Consider the following 10,112-nt stretch of genomic DNA (forward strand, 5'->3'; position numbering starts at 1 on the left):
CCTTGTAACGCAGGGCGGCCCGGGTTCGATTCCCGTCATGGCAAGTGTTTTTTGTAGAAAAATAAAATGAGTCTCAACGTGTGCAACAGAACAGTTCGAAATCTCGTTACATTTGCATCGTCATGAACATGACTTATATCAGGCTAGCTAATTTTTTCTTTGTTCATTTTAAGTGTAGAAACAATATTTCGTTTGTGAACATTTTTTTCTGCCGTTTTGACAACAGGCTCATGACTAAAGAACACACGGCTGTCTGCTGATTGACGCTTGACTGTAGATTTTCGCTTTGTGTCAAAAGAACTCCCTAACGCACACTTTTTCAAAGTAGGTGAATTCATCAGATCTGTTTGAAACATTGCATTTTATCCATGCACGACGACTACTTAGATACTCGCAGCACAGTTGCCTCATATAAATTGCCCGTGAGCGCGGAGCTTGTCTTTGTCACTGTAGCAACTTTGCTCCATCAGCGGGAGAAGGCGGTTCGACGCCCCTGTAAGCACATGTTTCTCTAATTCCTTTGTTTCAGGCAAGCCACTGTGACGTCAGACGCCTTTACGCATACAGCTTTGCGATGCTTAGACAGTAATAACATAATTCATGTTTACATTTCTTTAATTTTCGACGCATTGTCGTTATTCGTGACGCATCAATGACCAATTGATTATATGGCAATGCAATGAAAAAAGCGTGTGGAAAACAGTGTTAATGACAGATTTGAGAAGCACATTTCTTCAATGTTGGTCGCAGGGCATTCCTGTGCAGGTGACAATGGTAATTTTTCAAAACGACAAGGATATTTAAACACTTGATTATTTGTTTGCTGTGCTCTATGGCCTCTGCTACAGACCTCATCGAAATGACACTTAGATATCTTAGGGTGTACATATCAAGTCTTCCCAAATGGTCTAGCGGATAGGAATCTGCCTTGTCACGCAGAGCGGCCCGGGTTCGATTCCCGTCATGGCAAAGGATTTTTGTAGAAAAATAAAATGAGTCCCAACGTGTGCAACAGAACAGTTCGAAATCTCGTTACATTTGCATCGTCATGAACATGACTTATATCAGGCTAGCTAATTTTTTCTTTGTTCATTTTAAGTGTAGAAACAATATTTCGTTTGTGAACATTTTTTTCTGCCGTTTTGACAACAGGCTCATTACTAAAGAACACACGGCTGTCTGCTGATTGACGCTTGACTGTAGATTTTCGCTTTGTGTCAAAAGAACTCCCTAACGCACACTTTTTCAAAGTAGGTGAATTCATCAGATCTGTTTGAAACATTGCATTTTATCCATGCACGACGACTACTTAGATACTCGCAGCACAGTTGCCTCATATAAATTGCCCCTGAGCGCGGAGCTTGTCTTTGTCACTGTAGCAACTTTGCTCCATCAGCGGGAGAAGGTGGTTCGACGCCCCTGTAAGCACATGTTTCTCTAATTCCTTTGTTTCAGGCAAGCCACTGTGACGTCAGACGCCTTTACGCATACAGCTTTGCGATGCTTAGACAGTAATAACATAATTCATGTTTACATTTCTTTAATTTTCGACGCATTGTCGTTATTCGTGACGCATCAATGACCAATTGATTATATGGCAATGCAATGAAAAAAGCGTGTGGAAAACAGTGTTAATGACAGATTTGAGAAGCACATTTCTTCAATGTTGGCTGCAGGGCATTCCTGTGCAGGTGACAATGGTAATTTTTCAAAACGACAAGGATATTTAAACACATGATTATTTGTTTGCTGTGCTCTATGGCCTCTGCTACAGACCTCATCGAAATGACACTTAGATATCTTAGGGTGTACATATCAAGTCTTCCCAAATGGTCTATTGGGTAGGCATCTGCCTTGTCACGCAGGGCGGCCCGGGTTCGATTCCCGTCATGGCAAAGGATTTTTGTAGAAAAATAAAATGAGTCCCAACGTGTGCAACAGAACAGTTCGAAATCTCGTTACATTTGCATCGTCATGAACATGACTTATATCAGGCTAGCTAATTTTTTCTTTGTTCATTTTAAGTGTAGAAACAATATTTCGTTTGTGAACATTTTTTTCTGCCGTTTTGACAACAGGCTCATGACTAAAGAACACACGGCTGTCTGCTGATTGACGCTTGACTGTAGATTTTCGCTTTGTGTCAAAAGAACTCCCTAACGCACACTTTTTCAAAGTAGGTGAATTCATCAGATCTGTTTGAAACATTGCATTTTATCCATGCACGACGACTACTTAGATACTCGCAGCACAGTTGCCTCATATAAATTGCCCATGAGCGCGGAGCTTGTCTTTGTCACTGTAGCAACTTTGCTCCATCAGCGGGAGAAGGAGGTTCGACGCCCCTGTAAGCACATGTTTCTCTAATTCCTTTGTTTCAGGCAAGCCACTGTGACGTCAGACGCCTTTACGCATACAGCTTTGCGATGCTTAGACAGTAATAACATAATTCATGTTTACATTTCTTTAATTTTCGACGCATTGTCGTTATTCGTGACGCATCAATGACCAATTGATTATATGGCAATGCAATGAAAAAAGCGTGTGGAAAACAGTGTTAATGACAGATTTGAGAAGCACATTTCTTCAATGTTGGCTGCAGGGCATTCCTGTGCAGGTGACAATGGTAATTTTTCAAAACGACAAGGATATTTAAACACATGATTATTTGTTTGCTGTGCTCTATGGCCTCTGCTACAGACCTCATCGAAATGACACTTAGATATCTTAGGGTGTACATATCAAGTCTTCCCAAATGGTCTAGCGGATAGGAATCTGCCTTGTCACGCAAGGCGGCCCGGGTTCGATTCCCGTCATGGCAAATGATTTTTGTAGAAAAATAAAATGAGTCCCAACGTGTGCAACAGAACAGTTCGAAATCTCGTTACATTTGCATCGTCATGAACATGACTTATATCAGGCTAGCTAATTTTTTCTTTGTTCATTTTAAGTGTAGAAACAATATTTCGTTTGTGAACATTTTTTTCTGCCGTTTTGACAACAGGCTCATTACTAAAGAACACACGGCTGTCTGCTGATTGACGCTTGACTGTAGATTTTCGCTTTGTGTCAAAAGAACTCCCTAACGCACACTTTTTCAAAGTAGGTGAATTCATCAGATCTGTTTGAAACATTGCATTTTATCCATGCACGACGACTACTTAGATACTCGCAGCACAGTTGCCTCATATAAATTGCCCCTGAGCGCGGAGCTTGTCTTTGTCACTGTAGCAACTTTGCTCCATCAGCGGGAGAAGGTGGTTCGACGCCCCTGTAAACACATGTTTCTCTAATTCCTTTGTTTCAGGCAAGCCACTGTGACGTCAGACGCCTTTACGCATACAGCTTTGCGATGCTTAGACAGTAATAACATAATTCATGTTTACATTTCTTTAATTTTCGACGCATTGTCGTTATTCGTGACGCATCAATGACCAATTGATTATATGGCAATGCAATGAAAAAAGCGTGTGGAAAACAGTGTTAATGACAGATTTGAGAAGCACATTTCTTCAATGTTGGCTGCAGGGCATTCCTGTGCAGGTGACAATGGTAATTTTTCAAAACGACAAGGATATTTAAACACATGATTATTTGTTTGCTGTGCTCTATGGCCTCTGCTACAGACCTCATCGAAATGACACTTAGATATCTTAGGGTGTACATATCAAGTCTTCCCAAATGGTCTATCGGATAGGCATCTGCCTTGTCACGCAGGGCGGCCCGGGTTCGATTCCCGTCATGGCAAAGGATTTTTGTAGAAAAATAAAATGAGTCCCAACGTGTGCAACAGAACAGTTCGAAATCTCGTTACATTTGCATCGTCATGAACATGACTTATATCAGGCTAGCTAATTTTTTCTTTGTTCATTTTAAGTGTAGAAACAATATTTCGTTTGTGAACATTTTTTTCTGCCGTTTTGACAACAGGCTCATGACTAAAGAACACACGGCTGTCTGCTGATTGACGCTTGACTGTAGATTTTCGCTTTGTGTCAAAAGAACTCCCTAACGCACACTTTTTCAAAGTAGGTGAATTCATCAGATCTGTTTGAAACATTGCATTTTATCCATGCACGACGACTACTTAGATACTCGCAGCACAGTTGCCTCATATAAATTGCCCATGAGCGCGGAGCTTGTCTTTGTCACTGTAGCAACTTTGCTCCATCAGCGGGAGAAGGAGGTTCGACGCCCCTGTAAGCACATGTTTCTCTAATTCCTTTGTTTCAGGCAAGCCACTGTGACGTCAGACGCCTTTACGCATACAGCTTTGCGATGCTTAGACAGTAATAACATAATTCATGTTTACATTTCTTTAATTTTCGACGCATTGTCGTTATTCGTGACGCATCAATGACCAATTGATTATATGGCAATGCAATGAAAAAAGCGTGTGGAAAACAGTGTTAATGACAGATTTGAGAAGCACATTTCTTCAATGTTGGCTGCAGGGCATTCCTGTGCAGGTGACAATGGTAATTTTTCAAAACGACAAGGATATTTAAACACATGATTATTTGTTTGCTGTGCTCTATGGCCTCTGCTACAGACCTCATCGAAATGACACTTAGATATCTTAGGGTGTACATATCAAGTCTTCCCAAATGGTCTATCGGATAGGCATCTGCCTTGTCACGCAGGGCGGCCCGGGTTCGATTCCCGTCATGGCAAAGGATTTTTGTAGAAAAATAAAATGAGTCCCAACGTGTGCAACAGAACAGTTCGAAATCTCGTTACATTTGCATCGTCATGAACATGACTTATATCAGGCTAGCTAATTTTTTCTTTGTTCATTTTAAGTGTAGAAACAATATTTCGTTTGTGAACATTTTTTTCTGCCGTTTTGACAACAGGCTCATGACTAAAGAACACACGGCTGTCTGCTGATTGACGCTTGACTGTAGATTTTCGCTTTGTGTCAAAAGAACTCCCTAACGCACACTTTTTCAAAGTAGGTGAATTCATCAGATCTGTTTGAAACATTGCATTTTATCCATGCACGACGACTACTTAGATACTCGCAGCACAGTTGCCTCATATAAATTGCCCATGAGCGCGGAGCTTGTCTTTGTCACTGTAGCAACTTTGCTCCATCAGCGGGAGAAGGAGGTTCGACGCCCCTGTAAGCACATGTTTCTCTAATTCCTTTGTTTCAGGCAAGCCACTGTGACGTCAGACGCCTTTACGCATACAGCTTTGCGATGCTTAGACAGTAATAACATAATTCATGTTTACATTTCTTTAATTTTCGACGCATTGTCGTTATTCGTGACGCATCAATGACCAATTGATTATATGGCAATGCAATGAAAAAAGCGTGTGGAAAACAGTGTTAATGACAGATTTGAGAAGCACATTTCTTCAATGTTGGCTGCAGGGCATTCCTGTGCAGGTGACAATGGTAATTTTTCAAAACGACAAGGATATTTAAACACATGATTATTTGTTTGCTGTGCTCTATGGCCTCTGCTACAGACCTCATCGAAATGACACTTAGATATCTTAGGGTGTACATATCAAGTCTTCCCAAATGGTCTAGCGGATAGGAATCTGCCTTGTCACGCAAGGCGGCCCGGGTTCGATTCCCGTCATGGCAAATGATTTTTGTAGAAAAATAAAATGAGTCCCAACGTGTGCAACAGAACAGTTCGAAATCTCGTTACATTTGCATCGTCATGAACATGACTTATATCAGGCTAGCTAATTTTTTCTTTGTTCATTTTAAGTGTAGAAACAATATTTCGTTTGTGAACATTTTTTTCTGCCGTTTTGACAACAGGCTCATTACTAAAGAACACACGGCTGTCTGCTGATTGACGCTTGACTGTAGATTTTCGCTTTGTGTCAAAAGAACTCCCTAACGCACACTTTTTCAAAGTAGGTGAATTCATCAGATCTGTTTGAAACATTGCATTTTATCCATGCACGACGACTACTTAGATACTCGCAGCACAGTTGCCTCATATAAATTGCCCCTGAGCGCGGAGCTTGTCTTTGTCACTGTAGCAACTTTGCTCCATCAGCGGGAGAAGGTGGTTCGACGCCCCTGTAAACACATGTTTCTCTAATTCCTTTGTTTCAGGCAAGCCACTGTGACGTCAGACGCCTTTACGCATACAGCTTTGCGATGCTTAGACAGTAATAACATAATTCATGTTTACATTTCTTTAATTTTCGACGCATTGTCGTTATTCGTGACGCATCAATGACCAATTGATTATATGGCAATGCAATGAAAAAAGCGTGTGGAAAACAGTGTTAATGACAGATTTGAGAAGCACATTTCTTCAATGTTGGCTGCAGGGCATTCCTGTGCAGGTGACAATGGTAATTTTTCAAAACGACAAGGATATTTAAACACATGATTATTTGTTTGCTGTGCTCTATGGCCTCTGCTACAGACCTCATCGAAATGACACTTAGATATCTTAGGGTGTACATATCAAGTCTTCCCAAATGGTCTATCGGATAGGCATCTGCCTTGTCACGCAGGGCGGCCCGGGTTCGATTCCCGTCATGGCAAAGGATTTTTGTAGAAAAATAAAATGAGTCCCAACGTGTGCAACAGAACAGTTCGAAATCTCGTTACATTTGCATCGTCATGAACATGACTTATATCAGGCTAGCTAATTTTTTCTTTGTTCATTTTAAGTGTAGAAACAATATTTCGTTTGTGAACATTTTTTTCTGCCGTTTTGACAACAGGCTCATGACTAAAGAACACACGGCTGTCTGCTGATTGACGCTTGACTGTAGATTTTCGCTTTGTGTCAAAAGAACTCCCTAACGCACACTTTTTCAAAGTAGGTGAATTCATCAGATCTGTTTGAAACATTGCATTTTATCCATGCACGACGACTACTTAGATACTCGCAGCACAGTTGCCTCATATAAATTGCCCATGAGCGCGGAGCTTGTCTTTGTCACTGTAGCAACTTTGCTCCATCAGCGGGAGAAGGAGGTTCGACGCCCCTGTAAGCACATGTTTCTCTAATTCCTTTGTTTCAGGCAAGCCACTGTGACGTCAGACGCCTTTACGCATACAGCTTTGCGATGCTTAGACAGTAATAACATAATTCATGTTTACATTTCTTTAATTTTCGACGCATTGTCGTTATTCGTGACGCATCAATGACCAATTGATTATATGGCAATGCAATGAAAAAAGCGTGTGGAAAACAGTGTTAATGACAGATTTGAGAAGCACATTTCTTCAATGTTGGCTGCAGGGCATTCCTGTGCAGGTGACAATGGTAATTTTTCAAAACGACAAGGATATTTAAACACATGATTATTTGTTTGCTGTGCTCTATGGCCTCTGCTACAGACCTCATCGAAATGACACTTAGATATCTTAGGGTGTACATATCAAGTCTTCCCAAATGGTCTAGCGGATAGGAATCTGCCTTGTCACGCAGGACGGCCCGGGTTCGATTCCCGTCATGGCAAAGGATTTTTGTAGAAAAATAAAATGAGTCCCAACGTGTGCAACAGAACAGTTCGAAATCTCGTTACATTTGCATCGTCATGAACATGACTTATATCAGGCTAGCTAATTTTTTCTTTGTTCATTTTAAGTGTAGAAACAATATTTCGTTTGTGAACATTTTTTTCTGCCGTTTTGAAAACAGGCTCATTACTAAAGAACACACTGCTGTCTGCTGATTGACGCTTGACTGTAGATTTTCGCTTTGTGTCAAAAGAACTCCCGAACGCACACTTTTTCAAAGTAGGTGAATTCATCAGATCTGTTTGAAACATTGCATTTTATCCATGCACGACGACTACTTAGATACTCGCAGCACAGTTGCCTCATATAAATTGCCCATGAGCGCGGAGCTTGTCTTTGTCACTGTAGCAACTTTGCTCCATCAGCGGGAGAAGGCGGTTCGACGCCCCTTGTAAGCACATGTTTCTCTAATTCCTTTGTTTCAGGCAAGCCACTGTGACGTCAGACGCCTTTACGCATACAGCTTTGCGATGCTTAGACAGTAATAACATAATTCATGTTTACATTTCTTTAATTTTCGACGCATTGTCGTTATTCGTGACGCATCAATGACCAATTGATTATATGGCAATGCAATGAAAAAAGCGTGTGGAAAACAGTGTTAATGACAGATTTGAGAAGCACATTTCTTCAATGTTGGCCGCATGGCATTCCTGTGCAGGTGACAATGGTAATTTTTCAAAACGACAAGGATATTTAAACACATGATTATTTGTTTGCTGTGCTCTATGGCCTCTGCTACAGACCTCATCGAAATGACACTTAGATATCTTAGGGTGTACATATCAAGTCTTCCCAAATGGTCTAGCGGATAGGAATCTGCCTTGTCACGCAAGGCGGCCCGGGTTCGATTCCCGTCATGGCAAATGATTTTTGTAGAAAAATAAAATGAGTCCCAACGTGTGCAACAGAACAGTTCGAAATCTCGTTACATTTGCATCGTCATGAACATGACTTATATCAGGCTAGCTAATTTTTTCTTTGTTCATTTTAAGTGTAGAAACAATATTTCGTTTGTGAACATTTTTTTCTGCCGTTTTGACAACAGGCTCATTACTAAAGAACACACGGCTGTCTGCTGATTGACGCTTGACTGTAGATTTTCGCTTTGTGTCAAAAGAACTCCCGAACGCACACTTTTTCAAAGTAGGTGAATTCATCAGATCTGTTTGAAACATTGCATTTTATCCATGCACGACGACTACTTAGATACTCGCAGCACAGTTGCCTCATATAAATTGCCCATGAGCGCGGAGCTTGTCTTTGTCACTGTAGCAACTTTGCTCCATCAGCGGGAGAAGGCGGTTCGACGCCCCTTGTAAGCACATGTTTCTCTAATTCCTTTGTTTCAGGCAAGCCACTGTGACGTCAGACGCCTTTACGCATACAGCTTTGCGATGCTTAGACAGTAATAAGATAATTCATGTTTACATTTCTTTAATTTTCGACGCATTGTCGTTATTCGTGACGCATCAATGACCAATTGATTATATGGCAATGCAATGAAAAAAGCGTGTGGAAAACAGTGTTAATGACAGATTTGAGAAGCACATTTCTTCAATGTTGGCCGCATGGCATTCCTGTGCAGGTGACAATGGTAATTTTTCAAAACGACAAGGATATTTAAACACATGATTATTTGTTTGCTGTGCTCTATGGCCTCTGCTACAGACCTCATCGAAATGACACTTAGATATCTTAGGGTGTACATATCAAGTCTTCCCAAATGGTCTAGCGGATAGGAATCTGCCTTGTCACGCAGGGCGGCCCGGGTTCGATTCCCGTCATGGCAAATGATTTTTGTAGAAAAATAAAATGAGTCCCAACGTGTGCAACAGAACAGTTCGAAATCTCGTTACATTTGCATCGTCATGAACATGACTTATATCAGGCTAGCTCATTTTTTCTTTGTTCATTTTAAGTGTAGAAACAATATTTCGTTTGTGAACATTTTTTTCTGCCGTTTTGACAACAGGCTCATGACTAAAGAACACACGGCTGTCTGCTGATTGACGCTTGACTGTAGATTTTCGCTTTGTGTCAAAAGAACTTCCTAACGCACACTTTTTCAAATTAGGTGAATTCATCAGATCTGTTTGAAACTTTGCATTTTATCCATGCACGACGACTACTTAGATACTCGCAGCACAGTTGCCTCATATAAATTGCCCATGAGCGCGGAGCTTGTCTTTGTCACTGTAGCAACTTTGCTCCATCAGCGGGAGAAGGCGGTTCGACGCCCCTGTAAGCACATGTTTCTCTAATTCCTTTGTTTCAGGCAAGCCACTGTGACGTCAGACGCCTTTACGCATACAGCTTTGCGATGCTTAGACAGTAATAACATAATTCATGTTTACATTTCTTTAATTTTCGACGCATTGTCGTTATTCGTGACGCATCAATGACCAATTGATTATATGGCAATGCAATGAAAAAAGCGTGTGGAAAACAGTGTTAATGACAGATTTGAGAAGCACATTTCTTCAATGTTGGCCGCATGGCATTCCTGTGCAGGTGACAATGGTAATTTTTCAAAACGACAAGGATATTTAAACACATGATTATTTGTTTGCTGTGCTCTATGGCCTCTGCTACAGAC

The sequence above is a fragment of the Argentina silus genome (genome assembly GCF_951799395.1).
Source record: "Argentina silus genome assembly, chromosome: 21".
Lineage (NCBI taxonomy): Eukaryota > Metazoa > Chordata > Actinopteri > Argentiniformes > Argentinidae > Argentina > Argentina silus.